This window comes from Balaenoptera physalus (assembly GCF_965194825.1).
Source record: "Balaenoptera physalus genome assembly, chromosome: 1".
In the NCBI taxonomy this organism is placed as follows: Eukaryota; Metazoa; Chordata; class Mammalia; order Artiodactyla; family Balaenopteridae; genus Balaenoptera; species Balaenoptera physalus.
Window position 1 is genome coordinate 115567741 of NC_138882.1, and position 22419 is coordinate 115590159.

The 22419-nt window shown below is 39.8% G+C and overlaps 1 protein-coding gene across 1 annotated transcript in view; it reads right to left on the reverse strand.

Moving 5' to 3' along the window:
* The window catches only part of BRDT (bromodomain testis associated), an 82117-nt gene extending 66413 nt beyond the window's left edge, over positions 1 to 15704 (reverse strand). Inside the window, exon 1 of the mRNA XM_082453688.1 lies at positions 1327 to 15704. The gene's annotated coding sequence lies outside the window, so the exon portion shown is untranslated. The remainder of the gene's footprint in view (positions 1 to 1326) is intronic.
* Between the last annotated feature and the right edge of the window lie 6715 nt (positions 15705 to 22419).

Genomic DNA, 22419 nt, shown 5'->3' on the forward strand with positions numbered 1-22419 from the left:
ATACATATAATTATTGCTGTGACAGAGGTGAAGAGGGTGCTAAGGGAACAAATAGGTAGGTCAGATTAGAGTTCCAGAGGAATTCATAATCTCATCTTCTGCTAACCCATTAATATCCTCCACAGTTTTTCCTTTGTCTTCTTTACTACTTTTCTGCAGATCGCAGCCACTCCAAGGCATCAAATACCTCTAAACAACTGGCTCTTGAATATAAATTTACATATTCTGAATACTTATGATGTTCCTAATTTCCATCTCCCAAACCACTCCTTTTGTTCAATCACTTGTTATCTCCCACCTGAATTCATGCAATGGTGATGCTGTGATGTTTTTCAGCAACTTAAGATCACACTGCTCAACCTATAGCCCTTCATGACATACCAATAAACAAACCCTCTTATGGCCCCTTGCCTATCTCACTAGACTCATCTCTTGCTACTCTCCCAACACGGTGCCAGCCATGTTCAAAAATCTGCCAGTTTTCCACTGTCCCACCTACTCTTGTGCTCACACGTCTATGCTTTTGGAAAATTTCCCCTCCACACCAGAGCTCCCCTCACTCTTTAGACTAACTTCTATTTCGTCTCAAGACCCAGCTCAGTTATTGCCTACCCAGAACCCTCCCTTGCTCCCTTCCAACCACCCGGGCCCTTCCCACAGGTCGCAAAGCACCCTGTGCATACCTCATTTTAATTCTTAACACAAGCCAGCGCCTTGAGGCCTGCCCCAACTCCAGATTCCGCAACACCCAACAGAGGGTTTAGTATGTTCCAAGGGCTTAATAATGTTAGTTGAACGAATAAATGAATCAAGGATGGGAAATTTCCTGTCCCAAATGATCACGCCCAGAATAAACACAACAAAAAAAGTCAGCTACAGCTAAAGCTCCGTGCTTTCTCCTGCATTCTCGAAACTACAGTACAAGCAGCGATCCATCAATCCAAGACCTAAGAGAACTGCAAAGACCATGAGTGTTTTTCAAATGGGGAGGTGGTTGGACCGCCATCCCCTGGACCAACTTTCCTCTTCTCACCCCTTTCTTGGAAAAAGAAAATAACAACCACCACCACCACCAAGCGTTTAAGAGAAAAGCCAAAAAAATTTTAGAGGGTCCACTGGGGCAACGAGCTTGCAGCTAGTAAGGCCAAAGGAAAGCAACTGGCAGCTCACCTGGGCTGCAAGCACACGCCGGGATGGCCTAACTGCCTCTGCTGTCGCACAGTGTTGATGGGGGAGGGGAGGAGAGGAAAAAACGGTTATTCCCCACCCAGGGTGACAGCGAGGGCTCGGATCCCAGAGTAGCGCTTCCGGCAGGGGCTCCCTTACCCCTTGTGGAAAGGACCTTCTCTGACCATCCCCTTCAGCTTGCACGAGATGAAGCGCTGCAGGGAAGCAGCTTTCCACCGTCCGTCGCCGCCAGCTCTCGCCCAAATGGCTGCCGCTAGCGGGCAGCAACAGGCGCCTTTATTGGAGACCCTCCGCAGGCAACCTGCCCATTGGCTGGAGCGTGTCACGTGGCCCGGTCTGGAGTCCGACCGCCAGAAAGGTGCTTGAGGACCGAGCTCTGCGGCCCCAGGCTTGAGCGTGGATTGGAGGTCGTTCACGCACCAAGTGCACGTTTGCTGTGTGCTTTCTGAATGCCAGGCCCGGTACAGGGAGCTGAGGATTTAGGAGTAGGAGTGCCGCCCTGAAGGCGTTTACCGTCAAAAACAAGTCAGTGGATTAGCCCCCATGTTGTTTTGGGGATTCGTGAGTTTTGACTTGCGGTGTTGTCATGTTTCTCATACTTCCTCCCGCCCTCCCCAAAGCTCCATTCTCTTGAACGTAGTGAGTGCTCAGCATGTGGTAGCAGCTGAGGTTGGAGCCGACATGGTTCATTGGTTTTAAAATAGCACTTAAGATCTGTTTCACAACAGCTGAGTAAGGAGACTGAGTTTGGATTTTGAGAGTCTTGACCACTACCTCATCATTATCTGTGGATGTGAATTAGAAAAATGTACTCAGCACAGAGGTTGCCTTTTGGATCCAACGGCAAACAATGTTTCTAAATTCTTCAATATTCATTCCTAAATGGAAGGGTGGATGAGGGAGGGGAGGACAAAAACAGCTGACGAACTGCTTGAGAAACCCGTCAAAAACCAATCAACCTCCAGTTTCCTGAAGCGCAAATCTGAGGGTCATTAACAGCTTGGCATGGCTTGAGTCAGTCGCTTTTATGTGAGAGGAAAGGTCCTCAGGACCAAGTATTCACAAGAAAGGCACACACTACTAGAGGTCAACATAAATAACTAGCTGCAGGCATTTTTACATTAGAGAGACTCTTCTTACTCAAAAAGATGAAAATGCTTTTCTTTAGTGAAAGAAGGGACTAAAGGTCTTTGTTTCCAAGTAACCCAATGACCAAGAATTGTGTGGAAGAGTTAATACCATAGCGTTTACTTTATTTAGATTTAATACTTGTGTTCTTGTTTTTGTTGTATAAAATCTCATTATGCAGGGAAAAGGTAAGGCTTAGGGTGTAACCTAGGTACAGACCTCTGGTGTGACCATCACACCATGAAAGAGCTAAGGGTTAGAGGGGTGGGATAGGGAGGGTGGGAGGGAGACGCAAGAGGGAGAAGATATGGGGTAAATGTATATGTATAGCTGATTCATTTTGTTATAAAGCAGAAACTAACACACCGTTGTAAAGCAATTATACTCCAATAAAGATGTTAAAAAAAAAAAGAAAGAAAAAGAGCTAAGGGAGGTCAAAGGAAATAAAACCCAGGAATGACAGTGCAAATCTTGCTCGCTGTCAACTTTCTGGCTCTCATCCTGAGAACCAGTGGAAGGGATAAAGGCACACTCCACCGAGAAGCCTGAGTAATCTTTTTAAAAAAGCTAAATCTCATCATGTTAACACTCTTAAAACCATTCAATTATTTTCCATTATTTTAAAGATAAAGATCAAAACTCTTAGGATGAGCTACAGGGTGCTATGTGATTTATCTATCTTCAGCGGCAACCACCCCTCCAGCAGTGCTCCCATCTCCAGCCACTTACCTTTCAGCTCTTCCCAGTACTGGGCTTTTCCTCTCTCTCTCTGCTTCTGTACTGGGCTTTTCTTTTTCTTCCATCCCACACTCAGGTGTCAACCTAAAGTCATTTCCTCAAGGAGGCCTCCACTAGATTAGGTCTTCCTGTTACACTCATTACACTCTCATTACAACTTAATTACATAGCACTTATTACTAAATTGTACTTATATAGCCAGGGTTATATTTCATGTCTTATTTTCCCCACTAGGCAGTAAGCACCATGAGTGCAAGGTATCAAAAGCCTCTAAAGTGTATTATCATTGAGTATATTATCCTTTGATCCTGCTGGGTTTTAAGAACTGTGACAAAATCACATTTGAATTAAGGGTGGGGATGGGTGGGGAGAGGAAGTGTGGCAAAACCAGATTTGAGTTTTTGAAAAACTTAAAATGGTTGCAAAATTTAAAAGATATGGAGAATGGATTTATTTGGGAGTAGACTCCCCAGGATTTGGTGTTAGATGGGATGTAAAGATGACTTGGGGTTTCTGGCTTGAAGAAGGCACCATTTACTGGGAAGGGGACTGTAGGAGGGGAAAGCAAGTTTGATGGAGCAGGGAGAGCATTAGTTCAGTTTTTTTGTGTGTGGGGGGCAGTTTATTTTTCCTTCTGTTCTGTTCTTAGTGGAATTTCTATCATTTAGCTGATTTACTTTCAAGAGTTCTCCTTAACTTTATCTTCCCATTCATTCTATTTATTTTTTATTTAATTTTAGTTTTTTAATATAGCAGGTTCTTATTAGTTATCTATTTTATACATATTAGTGTATATACGTCAATCCCAATCTCCCAATTCATCACACCACCACCCCCACGCCCCACTTTCCCCCCTTGGTGTCCATACGTTTGTTCTCTGCATCTGTGTCTCTATTTCTGCCTTGCAAACCGGTTCATCTGTACCATTTTTCTAGATTCCACATATATGTGTTAATCTACGATATTTGTTTTTCTCTTTCTGACTTACTTCACTCTGTATGACAGTCTCTAGGTCCATCCACATCTTTACAAATGACTCAATTCCGTTCCTTTTTATGGCTGAGTAATATTCCATTGTATAAATGTACCACATCTTCTTTATCCATTTGTCTGTCAGTGAGCATTTAGGTTGCCTCCGTGACCTGGCTATTGTAAATAGTGCTGCAATGAACATTGGGGTGCATGTGTCTTTTTTTTTTTTTTTTTTTAGAGATTAGAAGTGGTCCCTGATCAGATTCAGGGCCAGTTGCTTCTCGGAATGTTTGGTGATATTCTTTTTAAAGTTTAATTTTTATTTATTTATTTATTTATGGCTGTGTTGGGTCTTCGTTTCTGTGTGAGGGCTTTCTCCAGTTGTGGCAAGTGGGGGCCGCTCTTCATCGCGGTGCGCAGGCCTCTCATTATCGCGGCCTCTCTTGTTGCGGAGCACAGGCTCCAGATGCACAGGCTCAGTAATTGTGGCTCACGGGCCCAGTTGCTCCGCGGCATGTGGGATCTTCCCAGACCAGGGCTTGAACCCGTGTCCCCTGCATTGGCAGGCAGATTCTCAACCACTGCGCCACCAGGGAAGCCCCTCATGTGTCTTTTTGAATTATGGTTTTCTCTGGGTATATGCCCAGTAGTGGGATTGCTGGGTCATATGGTAATTCTATTTTTAGTTTTTTAAGGAACTTTCATACTGTTCTCCATAGTGGCTGTATCAATTTACATTCCCACCAACAGTGCAAGAGGGTTCCCTTTTCTCCACACCCTCTCAAGCATTTACTGTTTGTAGGTTTTCTGTTGATGCCCATTCTAACTGGTGTGAGGTGATAACATCATTGTAGTTTCGATTTGCGTTTCCCTAATAATTAGTGATGTTGAGCAGCTTTTCATGTGCCTCTTGGCCATCTGTATGTCTTCTTTGGAGAAATGTCTATTAAGGTCTTGTGCCCATGTTTTTGATTGGGATGTTTGTTTTTTTAATATTGAGCTGCATGAGCTATTTATATATTTTGGAGACTAATCCTTTGTCTGTTGATTTGTTTCCAGATATTTTCTCCCATTCTGAGGGTTGTCTTTTCGTCTTGTTTATAGTTTCCTTAGCTGTGCAAAAGCTTTTAAGTTTCATTAGGTCCCATTAGTTTATTTTTGTTTTTATTTCCATCACTCTAGGAGGTGGGTCAAAAAAGATCTTGCTGTGATTTATGTCAAAGAGTGTTCTTCCTGTGTTTTCTCTAAGAGTTTTATAGTGTCCAGTCTTACATTTAGGTCTTTAATCCATTTTGAGTTTATTTTTGTGTATGGTGTTAAGGAGTGTTTTAATTTCATTCTTTTACATGTGGCTGTCCAGTTTTCCCAGCACCACTTATTGAAGAGACTGTCTTTTCTCCATTGTATATCCTTGCCTCCTTTGTCATAGATTAGTTGACCATAGGTGTGTGGGTTTATCTCTGGGCTTTCTATCCTGTTCCATTGATCTATATTTCTGTATATAAAAATATACAGGTCTTTCTGTAGAAGACCATATTGTCTTTTTTTTTTTTGCTCATCACAGAGTTTATTATTAATCCACAGTGGTTTCAGTTTGCCCATTCCATACTATATTATTTCTCAATCCAAGGGTTCATCTGATTTGCATATACTATCTTCAGTTTTGTTCCTTCAAGGCTTGTTTTTTGTTTTTTTTAACATCTTTATTGGAGTATAATTGCTTTACAATGGTGTGCTAGTTTCTGCCCTACAACAAAACGAGTCAGCTACACACACACATACATCCCCATATCTCCTCCCTCCCACCCTCCCCATCCCACCCCTCTAGGTGGTCACAAAGCACCGAGCCATATTGTCTTGATTACTGTAGCTTTGTAGTATAGTCTGAAGTCAAGGAGTCTGATTCCTCCAGCTCCGTTTTTTTCCCTCAAGACTGCTTTGGCTATTTGGGGTCTTTTCTGTCTCCATAAAAATTTTAAGATTTTTTTGTTTTACTTCTGTAAAAAATGCCATTGGTAATTTGATAGGGATTGCATTGAATCTGTAGATTGCTTTGGGTAGTATAGTCATTTTCATAATATTGATTCTTCCAATCCAAGAACATGGTATATCTCTCCATCTGTTTGTGTCATCTTTGATTTCTTTCATCAGTGTTTTATAGTTTTCTAAGTACAGGTCTTTTACCTCCTTAGGTAGCTTTATTCCTAGGTATTTTATTCTTTTTGTTCTGATGGTGAATGGGATTGTTTCCTTAATTTCTCCTTCTGATCTTTCAGTTTTGAACATGATGAATTCAGGGTGCCTGTAAGATACCTGGGTAGAGATTTTGAATAGGGAGTTTATTACAGAGTTCAAAATACAATCTAGGCCGAAGATGGGAGAGGAAGGCAAGAAGGAGGTTAGGAGGGTGAAAAAGGTTTAAAATAATTACAGAGAACAGGAGAAAAAGCTGACTGGGGAAAGGTGTTAGTAAGACATATCTGAGACAGTTGAGACCCAGAAGTTGGTGACTGTTCATGGCAAAGTAAGATAGTTGCTTTTATCCAATACTGAGATTTGCCAGGGATGTGTGACACAGACATGTAGAGAAAAGTAGCTTCTAAAATATCGAAAAGAAAGTGGCTGAAGACCAGTATAGTAAAACTAGGATATCACAGGACTAGTCTATGACAAATGTAAATAGTTGTAATTACATTTTTTAAGAAAAGCATCAAATGTAGTTCCATGAGATATGCATTTTAGTTTAAATCCAGATATCACAGCTAAAACATAACTAAAAGACATTTTAAAGTTTCCATCCTTCATTCTAGCATCAGATTCAACAAGAGGAAGCCTAGCTCTCTGGTCTTCCATGGATTCACAAGTATCCCCAGAACTCAGAGTTAAAAGAATTTAAATTTACAAATGGTTTTGTATAGGAATTTGGAGGCAATAAAATACATATAGACATAGGAGTTGATTCATCACTAAAAAAAAAATATTTGTTACCTCTGTGTTGCTAAATCTAAAAGTCAGTTCTTGCTGGTTCCTTCTTCATCCTTGTTCTTAGTGTTGAAATGCTCCAATGTTCAGTCCTTGGACCTTCTCCCAATTGATACATCCTTCAGTGAATCCAGTCCCAAGGTTTATCTGCTCTTGGCTCCCAAATTTACATCTTTCTAGCCTGAACGTTTTCCTGAACTCCAGACTCATACACCCAACTGCCTACTGGATACTTCCATGTGGAGAGTCTACAGAGCATCTTAAACGTGGTATATCCAAACCTGAGCTCTTGATATCCACCTTCAAACTCCTCCACTCAGTCTTCCCCATCTCAGTAAATGACAACTGCAATCTTACAGTTACTCAGGCCAAAAATTTCAGTCATTCTCTCTCTCACCTCTGACAGTTAGTGAAGTCCAAAAAGAGTTGATTCATCAACAAATCTTTATGGTTACATTTTCAAAACCTATCCAGAATCCAAACTATTCTGAGTCTATATAATTTTTCATCTAGTTTATTGCAACAGACTTCTAACTAATCTCCAATGCTTCTGCTTCTCCTTTTGGCCTTCTTCAGTTTAGACTCAACACAGCCATAGAATGATGTTGGTAATCAATTCATGTCACTCCACTTCTCAAAATGTTTTAATGGCTTCCCACTTCTCTCATAGTAAAAAACAAAGTCCTTGCAATGGTCTTCAATGCTCAACATTAACTGCTCTTTACCCTCCTCCTCCCTACCCCCCCACCCCACCATTAATACTTGATCTTATTGCCTGCTACTCTCTCCCATGCTCACTCCACTGCAGCCAAACTTGCTGCTCCTAGAACACCCTACCCATACTCCTGCCTCAGAGCCTTTGCTCTAGGTGTTCCCTTTGCCTGGGAGGCCTTTTCCGCAGAGAGCTGAATGGCTTACTCCCTCAAATTCTTCAGATCTTGTCAGCTTCTCAGTGATATCTTCCATAGCTAGCTTATCTAAATTAAAGCATTATATATGTACACATACATGTATTTCTTATTTCCATCCTGCTTTACTTTTCTCCTTAATTCTAATCACTAACATACTATATATTTGTACTTATTTATCTTATCTATTGTCTCCTTACCCTATTAGATTGTAAACACCATAAGGACAAGGAATTTTATCAGTTTTGTTCATGATGTGTCCCAAGTACCTAAAACTGCCTGGCATATAGCAGACCCTTAATAATTATTTGATAATTGAATTAGTTAATACATGTTTGGATTGTTCTGCTCTATCACAGAAAGAAGATATGTACTTAGGACCATAGGAATAGGAAAAAAGACAGTTGAAATAAAGAACTAGGATAACCTGTGTTTATATATACATCATCATAGGTAAGTTTACCTGGGTAGACCTACTTAGTGAGTCATATATTAAGAATAAGTAAATTTGGGGTATGCAAAATGCTTAGAAGAATTACAAATATGATTTTGAGAGAAGACAGAAGAATAATACTTGTGATGCGTAGGTTCCTCCATAAATGTTTGAAGAAACAGAGCCAATTAGGTGACAAAGCATGAAAAAAGGTTTTGAGTCAAATAACACATATACTAACTTCAAGGGGAGGCATGACTTGTAATCCTAGTCTTGCTTTCTGCCTATTCAATTTCATGGTTTAAAATTTTGACTTCTTACTTGCCTTAGACATTAATATTTTTATTAGCAGCTTTTCAGCTCTTATATATCCATTCATTTTTTAAAAAATGAAATTAAACCAGTTTTTAAATTATTTTGACAATAAAATGTATAACATTTACCAATAGATATAAGCTTACAATTTTCTCTAACAAATTTATTTATTTTGGAAATAGTATTAAATACAATTAAATAATGCTCCTCAGATAGAGCTTAAAGTATAGAAGTTTCAAATTTGAATGCGAATGAATATGTATAGTAAATAATTATTTTAATATATTCATTCAAATAAGTAAAGATTACAAATAAATAATTTTGGGAGGCTGGGCAGTAGACAGGGGCTCCATCTGTGAAAAGAGAAGCCACAAATTTTGTATAGTACTACCACAAAACTTAAGAATTTAGTTAATCAGCCTAAGAAAATTTATTTGTAAAATTCTTCCCCATTAATCCTGTATATCAAGATTTTGTAAATAGCACAGTAACACTGGAAGACACTAAAAGAAAGTTAATTTTGCATATAGAATGATGAAACTATATGACACAAAGAATTTCAGCAATAAAAAATACAAATCATATACAGTAGAAAGTTACAGAAAATGTCTCTGTGAAACTACTATAACCTAATCTGGATGTCCTCAGAAATTCCTAGCCCTCTTGAGTCAACTGGATTTCTGTTGTTTGGGCTTGACTGCATTTTCAGTCACCTCCTGAGAAAAGGAACTGAAGAGAGGTATTGGTGAGCCCCACCCTCTAAAATAAAAATAGAGGATCAAACCCCAGTGGGCTTCTGATTTCGATCCTAGAAGGGAATCAGAATCCAGCAATCCTTCACCTCCACTGGGATCAGTAATCCATTAACCCTATCACATTTTCACTATCCCTCACCTACGTCCTCTCTTCCCTTATTATCCAACTTTAATACTGTGGTCAATCATGATAATCCCTTCTTGTGATCACCCTCAGCTCCTCTGTCTTCCTCTTGTTTCCTCCTCATTTCATGCATGGCAAGGTCACAACCTTTATTAAACCCTTATTAAAACTTCAATTAAATCCTTATTAAGCTCACATCTGCCCTGTGCCTTGCAGCTCCGTTTGACTAAAGGAAAATGCACAACTGTGCGGTCAAGTATTTCTTTAAATGTATGTCCACGAACCGCTAATGGCCAATTATGCTGTATTTCTTTTTTTTTTTTTTAATGGGGTTTGTTCAGTCAGTCAATTAAACTTTTTTTAAAATTAATTAATTAATTAATTAATTAATTTTTATTTTTGCCTGTGTTGGGTCTTCGTTTCTGTGCGAGGGCTTTCTCTAGTTGTGGCGAGCGGGGGCCACTCTTCATCGCGGTGCGTGGACCTCTCACTGTCGCGGCCTCTCTTGTTGCGGAGCACAAGCTCCAGACGCGCAGGCTCAGTAGTTGTGGCACACGGGCCTAGTTGCTCCGCGGCATGTGGGATCTTCCCAGACCAGGGCTCGAACCCGTGTCCCCTGCATTGGCAGGCAGACTCTCAACCACTGCACCACCAGGGAAGCCCCAATACTGTATTTCTTAATCCATCACTTTTCTACTCACCTTATTGGTGAGAGCTTCTCTCACCATCTTATTTAAAAGAGCAACCACCATTGCCACCCCTATACTCTCTGTCCATTTCCCAAATTTTCTCCGTAGCATATATAGCCATCTGACACGTAATATAGTTGTTTATTTGTTCAATATCTATCTCTTCCTTGAATGGAAACTCAGAGAATGGATTTTTGTCTGTTTTGCTCACTAACCTAGTAGAGTATCTGGCATATAGCAGGTGTTCAGTTAATAGTGATCTAATAATGAATAAATGATTTGTTCCTAAAGACCTACTCTTTTTTATTATTAAAGTATAGTTGATTTGCAATATTTATTAGTTTCAGGTATACAACACAGTGATTCAATATTTTTTATAGATCATACTACATTTAAAGTTATTATAAAATTTTGCCTATATTCCCTGTGCTGTACAATACATCCTTGTGTCTTATTTTATACATAGTAGTTTGTAACTTTTAATCCCTTATCTTGCCCCTCCCCCCACCCTTCTCCCCACTGGTAACCACTCGTTTGTTCTCTATATCTGTGTTTCTCTTTTGTTATATTCATTTGTTTGTTTTGTTTTTTCAGTTCCACATATAAGTGTTTGTCTTTCTCTGTCCGACTTATTTCACTTACCATAATATCCTCCAGGTCCATCCATGTTGTTGAAAATGGCAAAATTTCATTCTTTTTTATGGTTGAGTAGTATTCCATTGTGTTTATACACCACATCTTCTTTATCCATTCATCTGTTGATGGACACTTAAGTTGCTTCCATATCTTGGCTATTGCAAATAATGCTGCTATGAACATTGGTGTGCATTTATCTTTTTGAATTAATGTTTTCATTTTCTTTGGATGTATACCTGGGAGTAGAATTGCTAGATCGTACGGTAATTCTATTTTTAATGTTTTGAGGGACCTCCATACTGTTCTCCATAGTGGCTGCACCACTTTGCATTCCCACCAGCAGTATACTAGGGTTCCCTTTTCTCTACATCCTCACCAACATGTGTTACTTGTGGTCTTTTTGATGATAGCCATTCTGACAGATGTGAGATTTGTGGTTTTGATTTGCATTTCCCTGATGATTAATGACGTTGAGCATCTTTTCATGCACCTGTTTACCATCTGTATGTCTTCTTTGGAAAAATGTCTTTTCAGGTCTAAAGACCCACTCTTCTCCAAAGGTGAGAATGTAGGGGACAAAAGAGGTAAAGGGAACAGAGAGATCCACTTGCCAAAGTAAAAAGTAGGAGACAGTGCCCTTAACTGGCCTGAGAAGAGGCCTGAAGTTCCCTGACAAGGCTCTATATTGACTGCAGAAGAGATATTCTTGTACTGAAGAGTGGATTAGGGAGCTCCTATATATTTTCTGGGATTGCCCAGCAATTTAAACAGGCAACTAGCTTTCAAATATTGTTGAAATTGTATAAACCCTATGTATCTAAACTTCTATTAATTGGCTGAAAATTGGCAAATATATTCTCTATTGCACTGAAAAAGCAAACAAACCAAAGGAAAAATTTACACATGGAACAATGACCTTGTCTTTTGGCTGCCTTTGACAGTCATGATCCGTGTAATGGAACTGAAGAAGATTCCTTCAGTAATCCAATGAGTCTTTCCGATATCTGAATTCTTTGATCAGAACTAAAATAGTGGTTCATAAGGGGGAAAAATCTCCCCTGACCAAATCAGAGAAAGAGCCATGATAGCAAAATTAGTTACAGTGTTTAAAAAAAATTCAAAGGAAAGCAAACCAATTTGTCAAAATTCTTTTATTGCTTATTCATTTGTTTCTTAGGAGGCTTTGTGTTGTTAATTTTAGTGAATTCTGACCCCTTGTTCAGGCTTAACAAATTCTAAGGATGCATTTCTATTGGAGAATTGTATATTGTAACTTGGCCATTTCTTAAATTGTTGTTGACACATAGGTAAAACTTATAATGTACATGAAGGCTCCTAAGAAACAAGCAATAGGGGAATTTTATTTTGACAAGCTGGAACACAGATCATGAAAGGGGAAGAAATTCTTATTCATTTTGCTTGGTTTCCTTTGAATTTGTTTTACTGTACTTTTGAGGGATGATTATTAACACATAGGTAAATTTTAAAATGTTACTAGTGGTGAAAAGATTTTTGGCCATATTTAACATGATAAAATATCTTGACTAAAAGAATTTTTGTATAGCTAGAACCTCAAATATATAACTTCTATGTATTTATTTACCTAGAAAGGCTGAGATTTGCAAATAAGTCAGAATCAATAATGCTTATGTTTCTTGGTCATAAGTTTCACCAGAAAATGATGCAATTCAAATTAAAAGTGATGAGATAATGTGTTATAACATCTCTTAGGTTAATAAAAAATTGTCTCTCAAAAGCACAGTAAGGTAATGTAATATTCAGAGATACAATTACCAATGCTACTAATCTGGAAAACATGTGCCTTTCCATTTATTTTACTTAATGCTGTTGCTGTCTCTTTTATAAAAGTAAGTCTTCAATACAATTGTTGAAGAATGAATAATTTGGGGGTTTTTTTTTCCACCATAATTTATTTAACGAATACTTGAGTATAGAATCTAATTGGTATATCTACCTTTTTATGCTTTTGGATGGCATTCGAGTAACTTATTAAGGTCAATTTCAAAAAACATCTTAGAATTCCAGATGGGAGGTTTCAGTTTTTAGGGCTTTGGATCATGTCCCTGGGTTGTGCCCATGACAAAGTGTCTGTCCTGGGAACGTTGGAAACCTCTAACCAGGACCTGCAGGGCACTCTGCACAAAATAATGAGGTCACTAGCATGAAGGGCTCTGGGCTCTGAAGCAGTTGGAACAGGGTTCTATAACCTTTCCCAATATTAGATCCCTTCCAGGCTCAGGGTCAGGAAAAGGGAAACCAGAAATGAGATTGCCCTGCTGGGAGGATAAAAAGATAAGGGCAAGGGACCAGAAGTTATGAGAGGAAAGAACAGTTCTAGAAGCTTGAGGGGGGAATTCCCTGGAAGTCCAGTGGTTAGGACTCCACCAAAAAAAAAGCTTGAGGGAGTGGGGAAAGGAGAGGGATGTGAACAGAGGAAGAAAGCTCCCTTTGAGGTCCTGGTGGTCATGCAGTTCTAAGTGAGGACCAGTCCAGCTGAAACAGAGCAGGACCCTGGGGGGCCTTCCTGGGGACAACCCCCCTACCTACCCACTGTGTCCCCTCCCTCTTGTTTGTAGAAAAGCTTTAGCCTCCTAGGCCTACCCTGATTTCTAAAGAACAAATTTAATCAGAGAAGTGAGAAAATGCAGAAGCAAAGGAAAATAGTCAAACAAGACAAAATAATAGTAGTTTAGCCATAAAACAAAGTCAAGGACCTTTATTTCCTCTTCAAGGGCTGTAAATAATATCCTGAGCCATATCCTTGAATTGTTTTGCAGATGCTAAAACCCCTACTAGGTGGAAAAAGTTAACTGCTTGCTGACCACCAGCCAGTAGACCGCAGACCAGGTGGAATCAGAAAGTTGATGATTGAGATTCTGGAAACACCACCCTGTTACCTCACCATCAACCAATCAGAGAATTGTGCACACACTGATCACACACCCTGTGACCCTCTACCTCACACTGTCTTTAAAAATCCTTCCCTGAAACCTATCGGGGAGTTTGGGTCTTTTGAACAGTAGCTGCTCATTCTCCATGCTTGGCCCCATGTGGGGCGCCTTGCAGTAAGTGCTATACTTTCCTTCACCACAACCCGGTGTCAGTAGATTGGCTTTGCTGTGCATTGGGCGAGTGGACCCAAGTTTGGTTCAGTAACACAAGGAGGGTAGATAAAAAGCAGTGGAAATAAAAGTCTCTTTTTAGGGGATTCAGAAGCTGGGATGCAAGAGTCTCCTGTAGAAGGGCCATCTCTGCTGCTCTCCTTCTGGCCATATTCATTCATTTCCTTCCATCCATGTCTTCTCTGTCTCTAGTTTCTTCCTCCAGTTCACTAAGTAGACAAAACCCCTTAAATAAAGTAGCCGGTGGTATGAAATCCAGGTTTTTCACTAATGCTGGTTTTAATTTATCCTGAAGTCTATGTTGAAATGCTGCAAATCTGGATTAAATTATGGGAAGCATTTCACCATTGACTTGAAATGCGTCACAGACAAAGCATTAAATTACAGGGAATCACATGGTCATAAAATTATTCCACGTTTCTCTTTCAGTCACTCTGATTATACCCAGGAGAATACCTCCATTTGTTGAAAGCTGTTTGTCTTGAACACAAGGCTCAGGCAACAGCATTTAAGGAGTACCGTGGGGGGATTCTGGTATAGACGTCTACAGACTGCACTTTGGAAAACGCTGGCCTAGACAAATACAAAATTTTTTTGCATGATCAAATACCCCATTAGTAAAAATAAGTTTAGCAAAACCCACAATATTTAATGTAATGAGTGATATAGTGAAAGCAATGCAGCGTTTACACATATTTGCTAGTTAAAAAATTTTTTTTTTTGGTTAATGCTTTGTGATAAAGATCTAGTTCAGTCTGCTTTGGTATTTAGTTTTAATGACAGCCCTAGCTGATAAAGCTATCTCACCAAGATACAAAGAGTCAAATGGAAATACACAGTTGTCTGTACTTACTGAATCTTGATACTCATTCTTCAGTTAAGTTCATCAATTTTTCCGGTTTTATTAAAATCTGGCTAGTAAATTTCTTTCTTTTTTGGTGTCAATCAATGTTTTTGTGAACTGGGAGATTGTGCATTTTTAATATTTTTAACAAAACCCATTGAAGTTTCTAAACAAATAATAAATTATGTCTCCATGTCTTTTTACCATGCAGGTGAGCTTTAGATAGTTACATTGTTTTGGGGAAAAAAATTACCAAACAACGGAAATAATTTCACACATCAATTTTCAAATGTTCTTTCAATAGCATGAGTTTCTTTTAAAAAGCAGATGTTTTCTTATTCATTGGATAACTGCTTGTAATATCTAATTAAACTGACACACTCTTTTGCCTGGCTGATGGAAAGCTCATAATATGTCAGTTTTGTCATTTTCTTATTAGCTTCTGTTTGCATTATTATTATTTTCAGTATGTGCCTACTTTGCAGGAAACTTTAAAGTCACACTAGATAATATACTGTGTGGGTTTCCTGACACAAACAGTCCTCCAGTTTTCCAACACCAACTGGGTTTCCAATAATTTAATTCAATTCTGACACTAAGTGTCTGGAGTTAGCACAGACCCTACAGGTTAAGGGCTCTGTCCCACAAGACTGCCTCTATATCAGATGCCATCCACAAATAGGGTACCAAGGCTACCCACAGTTCTGCCCAGCCAACTACAAATTTGGGGGTTCCCATGGCCCCCTCCTCAGATTTGTAATTCACTAGAACTACTCACAGAAATCAGAAAAACACTTAAGTTTAAAGGTTTATTATAAAGGATACAACTCAGGATCAGTCAAAAGGAAGACATGCATAGGGTGAGATATGGGGAGTTGTGGTATTGCAGGGGGTGCACAAAGATTTCATGCCCTGTCCCGGTGACCATGCTCCCAGCACCTGTTGACTAACAGGGAAGCTCTCTGTATCTCCTTGTTTAAGAGTCTTTAAGGAATACAATCTTTAGTCCTTCTTCCCCTCCTTGGAGGTCAGGGATGGGATGAAAGTTCCAACCCTCTCATCAAGTGTTTGGTCTTTCCAGTGACCAGCTCCTAGCTATCTGAGGGGCCTCACCCTGAGCCACCTTATGAGCATAAACTCAGGTGTGGTCCCAGGGGCCTCTTGTGAATAACAAAAGGCACTTCTGTCACTGAAGAAATTCCAAGGGTTTTAGGTGCTCTGTGTTAGGAATGGGAGAAAAAGACCAAATATATATATAGATATAATATATATATATACTATATAAATATGTATATTATACCACACAATACTCTATATGGCTCTTAACCAGGCCCACGTAAATTGCAACTGTGATGTACTTAAAGTGAACGATTAGGTAAGGGTACCACTGTTAGCTCCCACTTATGCCCAGGACACCTCACTGCACCAGTTAGGGTTTCTAACTGCAAAGAACAGGATCCACCCTAGCTAATAAATAGCAAGAGCGTTTATTAAACGACAGAGCTCAGAAAAACATTGCTTACGTTTACCAGTTTATTATAAAGGATACAACCCAGGAGCAGCCAAATGAAGAGGTGCATAGGGCAAAGTGTGGTGGTGGTGAGCACACCACCCTCCCAGCATATCAACGTGTTCTCCAACCTAGAAGCTCCCTAATCCCATCATTTAGGGGATTTTAACTAGGTTTCATTTCACAGGCATAACTGATTAAATAACTGGCCATCGATGATTGAACTCAAACTCCAGGTCCCTCTCACCTTCCCAGGGGTCAGGGAAGGAGGGCTGAAATTTCTAACCCTCTCACCACCTGGTTGGTTTTTCTGTCGATCAGCACCCCATCTTGGAGTTATCTAGGGGCGCCCACCCAAGACATTTCATTATCATACAAAAGACACTCATCAATCCAGAGATTCCAAGGGTTTTAGGACCTCTGTGCCAGGAACTGGAACAAAGGCCAAGTATTTAATTTTTATTGTACCATAATTTCATTTGAAAAATACAAAATTTGCCATGGTTTTGTGAATGAAAGGTCCTCCTCCTCTAAATTTTATCTGTCTTGTTGGGTGTGAAAGTTAACAAGTAGCTATGTAACATGAAACTGCAGCTGTAGTGATTTGTCTACCTTTCGCTGATTCAGAAATTTTTTTTTTTTTTAAGTATTTGTTTATTTATTTATTTATTGGCTGTGTTGGGTCTTCGTTTCTGTGCGAGGGCTTTCTCCAGTTGTGGCAAGCGGGGGCCACTCCTCATCGTGGTGCGCGGGCCTCTCACTGTCGCGGCCTCTCTTCTTGCGGAGCACAGGCTCCAGACCCGCAGGCTCAGTAATTGTTGTGGCTCACGGGCCCAGCTGCTCCGCGGCACGTGGGATCTTCCCAGACCAGGGCTCGAGCCCGTGTCCCCTGCATTGGCAGGCAGACTCTCAACCACTGCGCCACCAGGGAAGCCCTGATTCAGAAATTTTTGTCCAAGCGAAGTTCATTTTAAAAGCAGAATTTTATATATATATATATATAACTGAATCACTTTGCTGTATACCTGAAACTAACACAACATTGTAAATCAACTATACTTCAATTTAAAAAAAAAAAAAAAGGGGTCTCTGGTGGCGCAGTGGTTAAGAATCCGCCTGCCAATGCAGGGGACACGTGTTCAAGTCCTGGTCTGGGAAGATCCCACATGCCACGGAGCAACTAAGCCCGTGAGCCACAACTACTGAGCCTGCGCGTCTGGAGCCTGTGCTCCGCAACTGGAGAGGCCTCAACAGTGAGAGGCCTGCGCACCGCGATGAAGAGTGGCCCCCGCTCGCCGCAACTAGAGAAAGCCCTCGCACAGAAATGAAGACCCAACACAGCCATAAATAAATAAATAAATAAATAAATAAATAAATAAATAAATAAAGGGCAGCCACTACTCAGCTCCAGTTTTCAGGCAAAACCAGAGTGTTTTGATATGAAATGTCTAATAAAAAAAAAAAAGAAAAAAATAAAATAAAAAAAAAAAAAGGAAAAGAGAGAAAAAAAAAAAAGCAGAATGAGTGTTTTATATGAACCATAATCAAAAGAAGTGCTTTAATTTTAACTGATTTACCATGATTGGTACTTGGCTAGCAAATGTCCATAACATAACAATTTTCTTAAAGTGGAGAAGGATATAAAACACTATCTCAGGAGTAAAAGACTAAGCAATAGTACTTTCTAAGAAGGCAGACCTTATAAAAGCCATTATCAGTAGGTTAAAACACTCCTCAGAAAGAGTAAATTTAAGTTGTGAGTCCATAAATAGAGGTGATGTTTTCTTCTTGTCTGGTTGATCTTTAAGGATATTTATGTGACATTTATTTGACAAAATGAAATGTTTTATATAGCAAGCTAGGAATGGTAATTTCAAAGTAAACTGGGAATTGTTCTGGCTTCTGGAGTCATTACTTTTTTTAAGATTGTTATTTTTAAGAGATATTGCATTAGTTTGTTAGGGCTGCTATAGCAAAGTACCATAATCTGGGTAACTTAAAAGAACAGAAATGTGTTCTCTCAGTTCTAGAGGGTTGAAGTCTGAGATCAAGGTGTCCACAGGGACGTACTCCAGGGGAGAAACTGCCCTATGTTCTTCTCTCAGCTGCTGGTGTTTCCGGCAATCTTTGGCATTCCTTGTCTTATGGACATTCCACGTTATATCTTAATTATGTCTACAAAGACCCTGTTTCCAAATAAAGTCACATTTGCAGATATGAGGGGTTGTGTGTGCTTAAGACTTACACATATCTTTTTGGGAGATGCAATTCAATCCACGATTTAGGGTCCCTGGCTGTTCTGGAAATTAAAATAACAAAGGATAATGGGAGAAAAGCACACAAATTTTACTGAATTTTTACATGTACATGGGAGCCTTCACATGAGAGTGAAAACCCAAAGAAGTGACCAAAGCAGGAAGCTTTTGTACCTTTAGACAAAGAAACCAGAAATTTGTGTAGAATTGACAAGACAAAGGGGTTTGAGCTAGGGGTAGTAAGTGGTGAAGAAGTAACTAGGAGGACAGGGGTTAATTTAATGAGAGGTTTGTTTATATAGATTTCTTGGCCCCAAATTCCCTGATTCTGGTGATAAGAATTTCTCCCTTCCTCCTGGTAGAGGGAGGGTGCATTTCACTTGGGGGTTTTAAGACCTGTTTCAGGGAAGAAGGGCAAGAGGGTGAAGTTAGCGTGACTTTCCTGTTTCTTCTGCCTTTTTCTCAAACTTCTTCAGCTTAAGATCTTCAATGTGCCAAGGTGCCATATTTTGCGGTAGCATGTCCTGGACCCCATCAAGATAATAATGTCCTCACCATCTCTTCCATTGTAGGGCATAGTCAGTGAAATATGCTAAAAGAAAGAAATTAGAGGCATAGGATTGGGAAGGAGGAAATAAATCTGTCATTATTAATAATAGATTTTAGCAAGGTGGCTGAATACAAGATTCTATACAACAGCAATAAACAACTAGAAAATGTTTTTGAAAGAAGACATCGTTTTCAATAGTGTCAGAGAATATTAAATACTTAGGGAAGACATATAAGACTTCTAAAGGGAAAATTATAAAACTTTACTAAGATACATTAAGGAAGGAAGACTCAAATAAGTGTAGAGATAAAACATGCCCACAGAAAGGAAGAAGGATCAGTATAGTAATGGTGTCATTTTTTCCCAAATTGCTCTGAAGTTTCAATGCAATTCCAATCAACATCTCAAAATTTTTTTTATGGAACTTGATAAGAAGATTTTAAAGTGTATTAGTAAATACATAGAACTGAGGAAAAATGGTTGTCCATTTGGGAAAAGATGAAATTAGATCTCTAATTTGCACCAACTCTAGGGACTTCCCTGGCAGTCCAGTGGTTAAGACTCTGAGCTTCCAATGCAGAGGACACAGGTTCAATCCTTGGTTGGGGAACTAAAATCCCACATGTCATGCAGTGTGGGAAAAAAAAAAAAATCAACTCTAGATGGATTAAGAAGTTAAATCTCAAAAACAATACTTCAAAACTTTTAATAGAAAATATAGGTCATCTGAGGGAAAAATGTCTTAAGACACAAAAACCACTATCTATAAAAAGAGAATGTAGATAAATTAGACTATATTAAAATTAAGAACTTTGACAAAAGAGTCTTTACTAAATGCAATGTATTACCCTGTGTTGGATCTTGGAACAGAAAAAGAACATTAGTGGAAAAAATGGTAAAGTCTAGAATGGAAAAAAACTCACATTAACAATTTCGTTCTATTTGACAGTTGTCAAGAGAGTAGATTTTAAAAGTTCTCATTACAAGAAAAAAATTGCAACTATGTGAGATGATAGATGTTAACTAAATTTATTGTGGTAATTATTTTGCAGTACATACATATGTCAAATTATGTTCCACACCTTAAACTTATACAATGTTATATGTCAATTATATCTCAATAAAACTGGAAAAAACAAAAACAATTTCTTTCTAGAACAAAAGTGAAAGGTATACTTTATTAGAAGGTATTAGGTATTACTTTATAAAGATGATACAGCTCGATATACCCAGTTTGTATCTTTTATTTGCCAGCACTATCCATGTAGGAATTATAGCTGACGAGAGAGACAGACAGACAGAGAGAGAGAGAGAGAAAACAAACCTCAAAACATCAAAGCATATCAATTTACTCCCTCCCTTTCCCTGAAAAAGACCTTCCCATCACACCCTCCCCCGTGATTTCTCATTGGATGTCTCTTCCTGGGCTCCTCCTGCCTCTCATAATAGTCTGAATTCTCCATCTCAGTCTCTGTGAGCCTCCTGCTCAGGTTTGCAGGGTCAGGATTTCTCATCTTTGTCCGTTGTTGGACCTGCTTTACTGATGCCTCAAACTACTGATCAGTTACTCTCCGGAGGCCTAGTGAAGGGGTTCTGCACCCAATTCCACAGTGAGGGACAGGGCTTTCTGTTCCCCACAATGAAAAGCTAGGAGTCCAAGAATTTGACTCGATTCTGACTCTGTCTACCTGGAGATAGCATCAGATTCCACAGGCTGAGGGCTCAGTCCCACAAGACTCACCCCTTCACCACCACCCCCGACCCCCCGGCCCCAACTTCAGATGCCAGTAGCAAGTCCAGGTTGTCACCTGTACTTCTGATAGACTGACTGTAAATCAGAGGTTCCCACGATCCCCTCCTTGGGTTTGATTAATTTGCTACAATGACTCACAGAACTCAGGGAAACGGTTTACTACTTACATTTGCCTGTTTTTTAAAAAAATTAATTTATTTTATTTTATTTGGCTGTGTCGGGTCTTAGTTGCGGCATGCGGGCTCTTTGTTGTGGCACGCAGGCTCCAGAGCACACGGGATCAGTAGTTGTGGAGTGCAGGCTTAGTTGCCCCACAGCATGTGGGATCTTAGTTCCCTGACCACGGATCGAACCTGCATCCCCTGCATTGGAAGGCGGATTCTTAACCACTGGACCACCAGGGAAGTCCCTTACGTTTATCTGTTTTTAGTAAAAGTATTAGGATAAAGACTACAGATGATCATCCTGATGGAAAAGATGCCCAAGGTGTGTGGGAAAGGGTGTGGAGCTTCCGTGCCCTCCCCAGGTGTGCCACTCTCCCAGCACCTCCATGACCAACCTGGAAGCTCTCTGAACCCCACACTTTCGAGATTTTTATAAAGGCATCATCATATAGGCATGATTGATCATTAATTCCATCTTCAGCCCTTTTCCCTTCTCAAGAGAATGGGGGGTGGGATTGAAAATTCCAAGCTTCTAATCATGGCTTGTTTTTTCTGGTGACCAGCCCCCATCCGCTAGGCTGTCCACTAGAGTTGCTTCATTAGAACAAAGGCACTCCTATCACTTAGGAAATTACAAGGGTTTCAGGAGCCCTGTGTCAGGAACTGGGGACAAGGACCGATACATATTTTCCATGATCTCACACCTAGTTACTTCTTTTCACCTTGCCGACCACCTAGCTTCTAGGTCTGCATCCTTCTAACCATCGCACTGGCCGTGTTCTCCATGGTCCCATGGTTCCAAAAGGCTCCATCCCAATTTGGTTAGTAATTTTAGGAATCCCATAGGCTCACTGTCATTTTCCTGATGGTGATGTGCAGAAGCAATGGACAGGGGCCTCTGTTCTAGGTCCAGCTTCACTAACCAGTGGGACCTTAATTGATCTGATTTTCCTCTTGTAAAACAAGAGCACTGGATTCAATCATCTCCAAATTTCCTTCCAGTTCTTTTCTTTTCTTCTTTTTTTAACTGACGTGCAACATTATATTAGTTTCAGCTGTACGACATAATGATTCAATGTTTGTAAATATTGCAAAACGTTCACCCCAAGATGTCTAGTTAACATCCGTCACCATACATAGTTACAAAAATTTTTTTCTTATGATGAGTTCCTTTCAGACCTAAAATTCTGAGTCTGCAATCCCAGGCATAACCTATTGACTTTCTTGGGTATTGTCCTAGAGCCTGGCCACAGCTCCTGGACCCTGCCCCTGCCCTGTTTCCCCTGCCTCAGTTCCTGCTTGACGTGTGTCCCTCTGCGGCTCATACATGAG